The 11,890-nt window shown below is 46.7% G+C and overlaps 1 non-coding gene across 1 annotated transcript; it reads left to right on the plus strand.

Annotated features, from left to right (window-relative positions):
* The first annotated feature begins 935 nt into the window (after positions 1-935).
* trnag-gcc (transfer RNA glycine (anticodon GCC)) lies at positions 936-1,006 on the plus strand. The gene has a single exon. It is a non-coding gene; the product is annotated as a tRNA-Gly (tRNA).
* Positions 1,007-11,890: the final 10,884 nt, after the last annotated feature.

Below are 11,890 nucleotides of genomic sequence, written 5' to 3' on the forward strand. Positions count from 1 at the left end.
ATGGTACAAGAAGTGGAACTAAATATCCTTGCAGATTAAATGAAACAAAGGGTTAGTTTGTGTTTGTTTTCGGTTGTACGATGAAATGGACTCTTGAGCGGACAATCTATCTCGTCATGACACTGCGCCCTTTTGTCTACCTGCACTATACTTTATTTGTAATTTTCACAGTTTATTCTTCACTCTGTCATTGTTCTACCTTGCACTACCTCAATACACTGTTGTGATGAATTCTGGTGGGTGGACGGGATGCAAGACAAGTTTTTCACTGTAACTCGGTACATGTGACAATAATAAACCAATTAACAATTTTATCAATATAATATTCATGTACCTTTTCAGGGAACACCTACAACGAGCAGGAGGAACACGGCAGATTATGGAGGGAAATGGGCAGTCGAAGTTTCGGGTCGAGAACCTTCATCTGGACTCAGAAGAGTAGAGCCCGTCAAGGACTAAAGGGGAAATATAGCATTGATGCGAAGAAGTGTTATATATTGGGTCTTTAACTATAATATAGCCGTGAATACCCAGGGCGCAATGAGATGTATCCCAGGTTAATGTGGGATGCAGGCAACGAATTTGCTGGTGCCACGACAGAAAGGTTTTTTTTTAATCTTCGCTGGCCACTGCTGAGGTGCCAGATATCTGGTATTCAGGAAAATTCATGCCTTTATTAAGGAAAGGCAGTAGGGAAAAGCTAGGCAATGACAGGCCTCTCAGTCTGAGGTGAGAGATAAGGAAGTGATTGAAAACATCCGAGCGGTGGGAATAATCTGCACTGGGATAGTCAAGCAGTGTTCAGGAAAAGTCAGCATGGAATTACCGGTGGGAGGTCCTGTCTGACAACGATTCACATTCTTGAAGAAATCAAAAAAATACTTTAATGACTGCAGTGCTGTTTATGAAGACGACGTGGACGTCAACTTCCACTTGCATTGGTGGTTCAGTGGTAGAATTCTCGCCTGCCACGCGGGAGGCCCGGGTTCGATTACCGACCAATGCAATCCCACCTTTTACTTCGAGAGGTTGGTTACGGCAGACATCAACTTCATCCGCCAATGCAACCTCGAAACACTGTTCCCTCAAATGGCCTAATACGGGAACAAGTCCACGGCCGACACCATCTCCCTGGCCCGACGCTTATCTCTCGAGCATCTGAATCACAACGCACCTGCGCCAGACTACTATTTATCCACTGCAGCTCCGCCTTCAATAGTATAATTCCAACGGAGGTCATCTCCAAACGCCTGGACTGGGACTGAACAAGTTCCTTTGCAACTGGATATTTGACTTCCTGACCAACAGGTCACAATCAGTCAGGACAGGCAGAAACATCTCCGCCACGGTTATCCTCAAAACTGGTGTCTCACAAGGTTGCGTCCTCAGACCGCTACTCAGCGCCCGATGCTTGCAAGACGGCGTGGCTTGATTCTGTTCTAAATCCATCTACAAGTCAGCAGATGGTATCAGCGGAGCGGCCCGAATCTCAAATAACGAATAATCGGTGTCCAAGAAGGATATAGATAACCTAGTGTCATGGTGTCATGGCAACTACATTTCCCTCATTATCAACAAACAAAATTTCTATTCATTGACTTCAGTGAGGGAAGCAGTGCACAGACTCCTCTTTACATAAACGGTGCTGCAGACCAGAGGGTTGAGAACTTCAAGGACCTAGCATTGAAGACAACCAATGGAGGGTCCTGTCCTGCTCCAACGGCGAAGATCCCATGACGAGGAAAGTGCACCAGCATCTCTACCTCCATAGGAAACTCAATGAATCTGGTATGTCCCCTTCGATCCTCACAAATTTTTATTGATGCACCATAGAAAGCATCCTCTCCGGATGCATCACGGCTTATTACGGCAACACATCTTCCCGTGACCACAAAAAAAACTGCAGAGTGTTGTGGACATAACTCAGCACATCACGAGAAGTAGCCTGCCCTTCATTGAATCTGTCTAAACTTCTCGCTGCCTCGGTAAACCAGCCAACATTATCAAAGACCCCAGCATTCCGCACATTCCCTCTTCTCTCCACCTACCAGGGATAAGATACTAAGCCTGAAAGTATGGAGCACCAGGCTCAAAGACAGCTTCAATATCGCTGTTAGAGGGCTAATGAACGGTCCCCTTGTTTGATAAAATGGTCTCTTGACCTCACGAACTACCTCGCTATGGTCTTCAACCTTACTGTCCGTCCGGACTGCACTTTATCTGTAACTGTAACAATTCATTATGTTATTGTTTCCTCTTGCACTATCTCAACGCATTGTTGTTATGAATTGATCTGTGTGAACGGTATGCAAGAGAGGTTTTCACTGCACCTCGCTATATGTGAAAATAAAATCCAATTTCAATTTACCAAATTACGGGATACCGAATACATTGACTCAGCCCTCATCAACGGAGTGAACGCCGACCACTGTCATACCGATACTTTGGGTGTTAGGTGCGACATGGGAGGGAACTCATATTATTCAGTAATTATTTGCTGAAATTGCAGTTGAAAGTCTGTTTCTGCTCGTGGTTTAATTTACCTCAACTTGTAGCAACAGGGAGAAGGCATTCAGTCGACATGGTCAATGTTGGTTCTGATGAGACAAATGGTATCATGGAGTCATAGAGTTAGAATAATGCGGCACGGAAGCAGGGTCTTCGGCCCAACGAGTCCATGCCGCTCACGGGGTCCACCCAACTGGACCCAACTTGGTGTGTTCTGCCCATATCCCTCTAATACACGCCCCTCCATTGAGTGATTGAGGTTTACAGCATGGAAGCCGGTGCTTCGCCCTCCGGCGTCTGCACCGATCATCAAGCCTGTCTACACCGACCCTATGTACCTTCATTCATCCCATATCCTTTTATGTCCTGCTCATTCAGGTACTTTTCCCAGGTACCTCTTGAATGTTGCTCCTATCTCCACCCCCCTCCTCCTGCAGCCCATCCCAGCTGGAACTATTAGAGTAAATTTCGCCCTCTGCTCCCTTTTAAGCCTCTTCCGCCCAACGTAAACTGCTGCGGTCTGCTTTTAGACACCTGAACATAGGAAACAGACTCTGGGTACGTCTACGACCTGTGCCTCTTCAGTTTTATGTCCCTTATTCCCCTGGTGCAGGGAACACAGACCCAGCCCACCCACTCTCCCCTTGTAACTTAAATCCTCCACCCAGACGCAAGCCAACCAATCTACTCAGTCCCCTACTGTACTTCTCCCGTAGTTCTGTGGAATAATCCCCTGTTGTGCCGTTCCAGTTACTTATTGAAATTATGAGAAATTATGTTTCCATCGCCCGTACAGGCAGAAAACTCCAACCAAACCTTGGTGTTTGTGTGAAATCAGTTCGCCCATTCGCCTCCTTGAATATGTGCACCAAATATTGCCCCGGCTCTCGACCCATTCTCAAATGGAAAGAGCATATCAACCCTGTCGAAATGGATAGTGATCTTGTTTCATCTAAGCGACACCACCTTCACTCAGCACTGCCTCCGTCCACAGTGCAGAGTTTCTTCACATCTACCTGTAGCACACTGGAGCGCTTTGTTAATATCCATTCCAGGACTTTCGCTGCGTAGGATGAGCCAGCGTCAGTTTGCCCATCCCCAATTGCTCCTGGGAAGGCTCGAGTAAGCTGCACTGCAGCAGGCTGGCGCTTGTCGAGCGCTACCTCTGCCAGTGCCAGAAGGGTACTCACTCACCTTGACACAGCTGTTCCAAAATGGAAGGAAGCTTTTCCGCCCGCACCGGCCACACTAGCTTAAAGAATGCACAATCTGGCCGCTTCCTCCACAAGCATGCGTGTTCATTTTTAAGGACCTTTTCAGCTCTTGCCACTGACTCTGCCTAAACTGGCCCCCCTCCAGCAGACCCACAATAGATACATCTTTTACTTTAAAAGCCAGTTGGATTTCTGGTCCCTTGTGTACTTGCAACTTGATCCATCCCAAAGGAGGAGATTCAACTCCAGCTATGGAGTCATGTTTTAAAGAAGGACTCAAGTTCCATCAAATCCTCCCCTGTTCCAGAGGAAATAAAATCACTCCACCTACCGCCCCCCCCATGCACACTGGAGATTGAAAGTGGTAACAAGCTGGGAATCTCAAAGTGGGAAATGCTGGAGAGAGAAGTTCAAAACCCCTCGGGGTCCTCGAACTGAAATATTCACCCAGTTCCTCTTTCTACATATGCTGGGCGCCGAATCATTGTTCTCAGCATTTCGCCGTATTTCAACATGACCAATCACGTTGCAGAAGACGCTGGCGAGCAGAGCCTGTGAGTTGACTCACGGGGCCAAACAGTTGCGCACAGCAGTGTGAGACGACGATCAAGAGCATGGGGTGCGCATGTCGGGATGCCTGCTCTCGGCGGCGATAGAAATTACAGTCCAGTCAGTAGGACAGAATCACCCACTGACTATCTGAAGGACGATCCGACAACTCGGCTCAGATTGTGAACGAGTTAAGCGATTCGCGCACAAATAATTCAAAACAATACCGAGGGCATTGTTAAATCTCCTACAAACACTGTCTGTTCTGTTCAGGGATGAGAGACAATTCAGAGTCCTGGAACCCCAAATCACAGGAGGCGGACACCAGCTGGAATTTGAGGCGGGCTGAGCCGGCGAGGTGATGGCGTCAGCTGGCAGAAGCTGCCGACAGTTCCAAACCCTGAGTGACCCTATTAGCGGAGAGAAATAGGAGCGAACTGGAGGCGAATAATGAGCCATTATAAAGCAGGCTTCGGAGACAACAAATGTTTATTCTCCAACAGACAGCTACAGTTCCAGGGATCTGCTATCAGAGCATGCCCTGGTATTCGCATCCCGTTTCCACAAAGCCACAATGCAGACCAACAGGGCCGCTGAGAGCAGCGCCCTCCAGGCCGCCACTCCGGGGAGGATACGGGATGGAGAATCAGCAGCAGCACCTGTGGAGACAAGACATGGTCCAAGCAAAGAAAAATAAACGACTGGAAGAACACAGCTGGTCAAGGACCTGGACCATGACGAACCGCAGAGTTACAAGGGTCAGTCTCGAAGTGGATGGTCCGCGGAGGGAAGCGAGGGAGAAGGTACAAGGACACGCTGCCACCTCCTGAGGTTTCAGGGGATTGAGGGAAAGGCGGAATGGTCCCTGCGGGAAAACACAAAAGGCGTGGCGGGATGGTTGAAAGTTTCGACTATTAGTGGCATCCCGTTCCATTGGAAGAAATTCCCGCGTGTCCCTCGGGGATGGGCTTGGTTTGAATCAACCAGTCAACGTCCCTCTGGCTCCAGTGAGCGCTCCGAAAACTCCCCTCTTCGAGGTCCCTCACAAATGTTACTAAACGCATAATGTGAGTGATGATCTTAGTCACAGAATATGAACTTGACCCTTCAATCCACCGGATCCACGCGGACCACCAAGTACCCATGCACAGAAATCCCGGTCACCCATACTTGGTCCGGAGCCTTTGTTGTATTGGGAGTTTCAGTTCTCCTCTTGATACTGTTAGAGTGACAGATTGCTACAACACAGAAAAAGGCAATTCTGTCGATCTAGATCCTGGCAACTTGATCTTCTGGCAAGTCCCATCTACCTGAACCCGGACAATACCTCACCAAGTCCCTCCCATCCATGTATCTATCAAAACCTCTCTTAAATGTTACAATTGAACCGCATATACCACTTCCACTGGCAGCTCGGTCCACACTCGCACCACCCTCTAAGTGCATAAGTTTTCCCCCAGATTCTCCTCAGATATGACACCTTTCACTCTAACCCATGTCTCCAGTTCTATTCTCACCCAACCTGCGAAGAAATACCCCTGCATTCATTCACTCCATCTGTATCCCTCATAATTATGTACACTTCTGTCAGATCATCCAGTGTTCTCGTGCGCTCCGGGCAATAAACTGCTAAACTATTCAAACTTTCGCTGTAATTCAGGTTCTCAAGTCTTTGCAAAATCCTTGTGGGTTTTCTCTGCACTATTTCAAGTTGATCGATGTATTTCCTGCAGGTTGGTGACCTGAACTGCACACAATACTCTAAATTCGACCTCACCAATTTCTTTTACAACTTCAACCAACATCCCAACTCCTGAACTGCATGCCTTGACTTATGAAGGTCTAAGTGTCAAAAGCTCCCTTTACGACTCTATCTACCCGTGATACCACTTTCAAGGAACTATGGACCTGTATTTTCAGGTCCCTCGGTTCCACCCCATAGCTCTGAGCCCCACCGTTCACTGTGTAAATCCTGCACTGGTTTGTCCTCCCAAAGTACAACAACTCACACTTGTCTGTATTGAAAGCCATCTGTTACTTTTCGGCCCATTTTCCTAGATGGCTAAAATCACGCTGCAAGAGCTGATAGTCTTCCTCGCTGTCCACGACGCCCCCAACCTTGGTGTCATAAGCAAATTTGCTGATCAAGTTTATCACATTATCATTTAGATTATTAATATAGATGATGAACAACAACGGACCCAACACCGATTCCTGCGGCGCACCACTGGTCACAGGCCTCCACCAACTTCTTCAGTGATCTCAGTGCACTTTGCCTCCCCAACCCTTCAGGCAGTGCATTCCACATTCCAAACACGTTCCCGGTGAAACCGATCATTTTAGATCCCCTATAAACCTCCTACCCTTTGCGGTTAGCTGGAGGAAATTTTCCTGCTGAACAATCCCCCAACCTATCATCATACCCAAACGCTCCATTCCATGCAACATCCTGAGCAAACTGATTTGCAACCCCGACATTGCATTCTCTTACTTGGTGTAACATGGCGACCAGAGATCAACACTGTTCTCTCGCTGTGGCCCGAACAATATTTTATAACGCTGTACCACATTCTCCCTGCTCTTATCCTCTCTGCAGCGGTAATGACGGCTGGTTTCCTGTCGAATTAACCTACCTGTGCTGCCACGTTCAGGGACGTTTGGACGTGCTCAAAGGTCCTATACTCCCCCTTCCATCGGAGATAATATACAAAACCTCATGGACATCTTCTATCCTGTTGTTATAAGACTCTTGAACGGACATCCGATTGTCTAGAAGATGAACTATTACGCTCACAACCGACCTCGTCATAGCCCGTGCACCTTGTTCACCACCGGCATCGCACTTTCTCTGTAACTGTAACACTGTATTCAGCATTGTGATTTTATTTTCCTTTTGTACTACCTAAACGAAGGTACGTTTTGAAATATTCTGTATGGATGGCTCGTAAAATCATGGTTTTCACTGCGTCTCGGCACATGTGACAAGAAACAAAAAAATCAATTCCCTGCTGCTTAATAACCCCTAAGGCCCCACCAATCACTGTGTTTGTCCTGCCCTTATTTGTTCTCTCAAAGTGCCCCATGAAATTCTATCTGCATTTGCTCTGCCAGCCTTGCTAACGAAATGGAATCACCCTGTTTCCTGAGACTAATCTCACGTCATAGAAGGGGAAGAAGAGAGAATGATCGTGGTGGGAGAAGTCCTTGCTTATGTTGTCTGCTCTCCCGTGGCAGTGTGGTGTGTAAACGGATTCGGAGAGAAGGCGGATGTCCATGGTGTACTGGGCTGCGGTCACAGGCCTCGGACAATAATAAGTCAGTTCTAATAAGAATAACAATATGGGGATCAATGCTGGGGCCTGAACTCTTTGCTCTGAAAAGAATGCCCTGAATCAATGCATAAAGAGTAGGTGTGAGGAATATGTTCACTGCACACACGAATGGGTAATCTGTGAATATGATAAGGAGGTTATAGAATTAAATTAATTATTTGAGTGGAAACTGATAAGGAAAATGTAGAATTATCAAGGAAAAAGTGAACTTGTCCATTTTGGCGGAAGAACAAGCATTATATTGTCGAAATGGTGAGAGGCTGCGAGCTCTGCGAGGCAGAGGGATCTGTGTATCCTGATGCCTGATTGACAGAATACCATATCTAGAGTATCAGGTCCAATAAGAAGTTGCCCACTTAAGATAGATATAAGATGAGATTTCTTCCCTCAATCAATAGAACATAGTTGGAACTCTCATCTTGAAAGGGTGGTGAAAGCAGAGGTCCAGAATCACAGAACAGAAACTGGCCCTGCAGCCGACCACACCCATCCCAAACAGATTTGTTCACCGACTCTAATCCCTTTTACCTGCAACAGGTGTGCAGCTTTCTGCAGCTTGCCAATTTAAATCTCTGACCAAATGCCTCTTAAACTCAGTACGTGTTTCTTTTGAATCTCCCCATATCATGACTGAAACTTCTGTACCCCTGAACATTAAGCTGCCAGACCTGCTCTTCACCCAGCCACGTTTCTGAGATTGCAATCATCTGAGATCCATGAGTCTCTCTGCATTACAACAGATGTGGCTGAGCCTACTAGCCCCCTTCCTAATGCTTCATAACCTGTCTTCAATCCTACCCACTCCCCATACCCATGGGAGAACCTTGAAACGCTCGAGTGCTTCGGTTTCCGTCCCCGACCAATGATGCTCTCCTGTTAAAATAGAGAGGGTGTCAAGCCAGCTTCTAGAAATCTATCCCTTGCTATTTTCAGATACATCCGTGGAGAATCGGTTTTGAGAGATAACTCAGATCGTATGCGACCGTTATTGTGCGAAAGGTCATCGGGATTATCAGAGGTCAGGAGGAATGTTTCGCGGTTCATTGCTGGTGGTTTCATTCAACTCCAAGCACCCTGTGTGTGTGTGTGTGTGTGTGTGTGTGTGTGTGTGTGTGTGTGTGTGTGTGTGTGTGTGTGTGTGTGTGTTTGTGTCTGTGTGTGTGTGTGTGTGTGTGTGAGAGAGAGAGAGGGGGGGAGAGACCCGGACTATATATTCCTCAGCAAAGTTGGAGAGATTTCCGGGCATTCAGGGAGTGAAGGGTACGGAGTCAGTTCTGATGGCATTGATTACTCGGATACATGCGAATGACGTGAGTTAAAATGCAGGTTGTCAGATTAGTTAATATACGGAAGATATGAAAATTAGTGGAGTCGCAGACGGCCATATAATTACTCTGATCACGCAGCGGGACATAGATTGTCTGAAAAGTTGGGTGCAGCGGTGGCAACTGGAATTTAATTTAGACGAGTGCGAAGAAATATACCTTGGGAAGTCACACAATGGTGGACGTACACAGTAAATGGCAATGACCTGTGGAGAGTTGATGCACATCGGGACCTCAGGTGCAAGTACATGGTAGGCTGAAAGCGGAGATACCGGTGGATGGGGCAGTGAAGGAGCCATGGTCGTTTCACTTATTCCCCTTCCTAAATACAGATAAATGTATCAAATGAAGAACATGCCACGTCTTGAGGCTTCACTTTTGTCCCGGTGGTCCCAATGTAAATTGCAATCATAATCAGTTTGACTTCAAAAGGACAGCTTTGTGAGCAGTCCTGTGGACAGTGCTGTTGGCTGTCTGCTGGCCCACTGCAGGGCGCTGGCTGCTCACGAGACATGGTTTGCAAAGTCAACAACCATGAGTAGTTCTGGTATACATCAGCGACACCTGAGACAATGGGGTGATGTTAATTGGCCTAGATCAAACCAGGCAACTGTGGCTGAGTTATCGTGCACTATTGTGACCGAGTTCGGGGAAGGTTCCAGCATCCAATTCGATCTCAGGATACGTCCGATCCATTTTGACATTCTCGGGACATTTAAACCGTAGGTCTCCGTGCGTTTTTTTTTTCATTTGCTTTGTGTGCCTGTCACTGTATAAAATCCATTTGTTCCTTGTTTTTCATCTTTTCCCTAAAACCTTTGGAAGATGCGTGTAGCTTTGCACAGCTTTGTATCGTTTTATATGAGAGTGTCACATCGGCAGGAGTGAATGGTTGGACTTGCCAGCTTTGTCACATCCGCGGGCTTGTTGAAGTATGTTGTGAACGCTTTGCTGGTTCGTTCAATGTCCACTGCAAGCAGCTTCCGCAGTTTATTCGCAGACTTTTCGGTCCGTCTGGTGTGCGATACATAGAACAGAGAGAATTACAGCACAGGAACACACTCTTCGGCGTACTGAGACTTTACGATGATATTTCAAAATTAAACTATCCCAATTGCCTGCGTATTGTCTTTCTCCCAACATTTCATGCCAGTTCACGTGCCTGTCTTATTGCCACTTGTGCACGTTGTGTCAGTATCGGCTTTCAGCCCCCTGTTGTGGGAGAACGTTTCGCGTACCTACCACTTCCTGAGTGAAAATTATTTGCCACGCACATTTCTTTCAAACGTTCCCCATCCTATGAAGGCTATTTCCTCCGGAATTTGACATTTCTACCGTAGGATAAAATATCTTATGCCAATGCCTCTGCATATTTCTTATGGTGTGATGGCCAGAACGGCAAACAATATTCCAAATGTGGCCTCACCAATGTTCTGCACAGATGAAACATAATTTGTCAACATTTACACCCAATACCTCGACCAATGAAGGCACCTTGTCTACTTGTGTTACCCCCTCACAGAACTATGGACCTACACATCACGATCCGTCGCAACAAACTGTGATGAATATCCCGAATCAGTCTTTGTCTATCCAAATGCTGATACACCCTATCCCTCAGAATCCCCTCCAGTAACTTTCCCACCACAGATGTCAGGTTCACTGAACTGTATACAACTGGCTTCCATTGCACCACTTCTGAAATAACGGTACGACAAAAGCCAACTTTCAGTCACCGGGACTTCATCCGTGACTATAGATGATGCAAGTATCTCTGCAAGAACCTCTGCCATTTCTGCCCTTGCCTCCCACCAGCTGTAAGGATGCACCCAGTCAGGCATGTGGATTTATCCACTTCAATGTGCCTTAGGACCACTAATATCTCGTCCTGTGTAATGTGTGTCCGGACCAAGCCATTACAACTCATTTGCCTCAATTCCTCAGCTTCCATGCCGGTGTCCAGAAGCTAAAACTGAGGAGAAATATTCGTTAAATTCTCACCCATCTCCTACAGCTTCACGCGCAGACAGCCACTCTGGACTTCAGGAGGACCTAATCTCTCCCCAGCCACGTTTTAGCCCTTTATCTGTTTGTAAGTGGGTAACAGGTGATGCAACTCCAAATGACGGCTCGCCAACAATAAACTCCATACACTTATTTTTGTGCTGTTCATGTTCCACAACAAAAATCTTGTGAAAATATTCTGCATTTACAGGATAAAATGCAACATTTGCCGTAGTTAGAAATCTTAGTGACCCACACCGATATTGCCAGGATATTTCAACACACATGCACACTCACCGGGAATCGCAATCTCACATTGAATAGTTCAGGAACAGCCTAAAGATTAGTTATGTTATGCATTTAAACATTTCCAATTCCTTTGTTGAAATGATTGGTAATCCCGTCAGCGGAGGTTTGACGAAAAGATGCAGAAGAGTGACCTTTCTAACTTGTCAACAGCGATGGAAACACCGCTCTGTCACCGAGTTCTCTGAGCTCTGTCACATAATTATTCTGCAAGTTGAAACCGTTTAAATCTGGGAGTTCCCGCGTGTATATGCAATGCTTCACTTCTCCGAATTTTCCATCACTGGTACAACAAATCTTCTTAATTAATTCTATTTTCCTGAACCCTTTGAAAGAAGGAGAGCATGTGGCCCAATGGATAAGGCTCTTGACCTCGGTGCTGGATGCAATTTCATCAGAAGTTTGCAGGTTCGAGTACTAACACGGCCTTCTTATCAACCTGAATATTTTAGAATCTTTCTCTCACATTTGACCTTCACTCTCCCCCCACATCTGTCCGAGATGCAACACAGAACCACAGGTGTCTGCAGATGTTGGAATCTGAAGCAAAGCACAAACAGCAGGATCTCCGCGAGTCAGGCTGCACCTGAGGCAAAGCGATCGTCGACGTTTCGGGTCTAATCGCTGCATCAGGACTGAGAGTGGAAACGGG

Source organism: Pristis pectinata, chromosome 14 (assembly GCF_009764475.1).
Source record: "Pristis pectinata isolate sPriPec2 chromosome 14, sPriPec2.1.pri, whole genome shotgun sequence".
Taxonomy (NCBI): Eukaryota; Metazoa; Chordata; class Chondrichthyes; order Rhinopristiformes; family Pristidae; genus Pristis; species Pristis pectinata.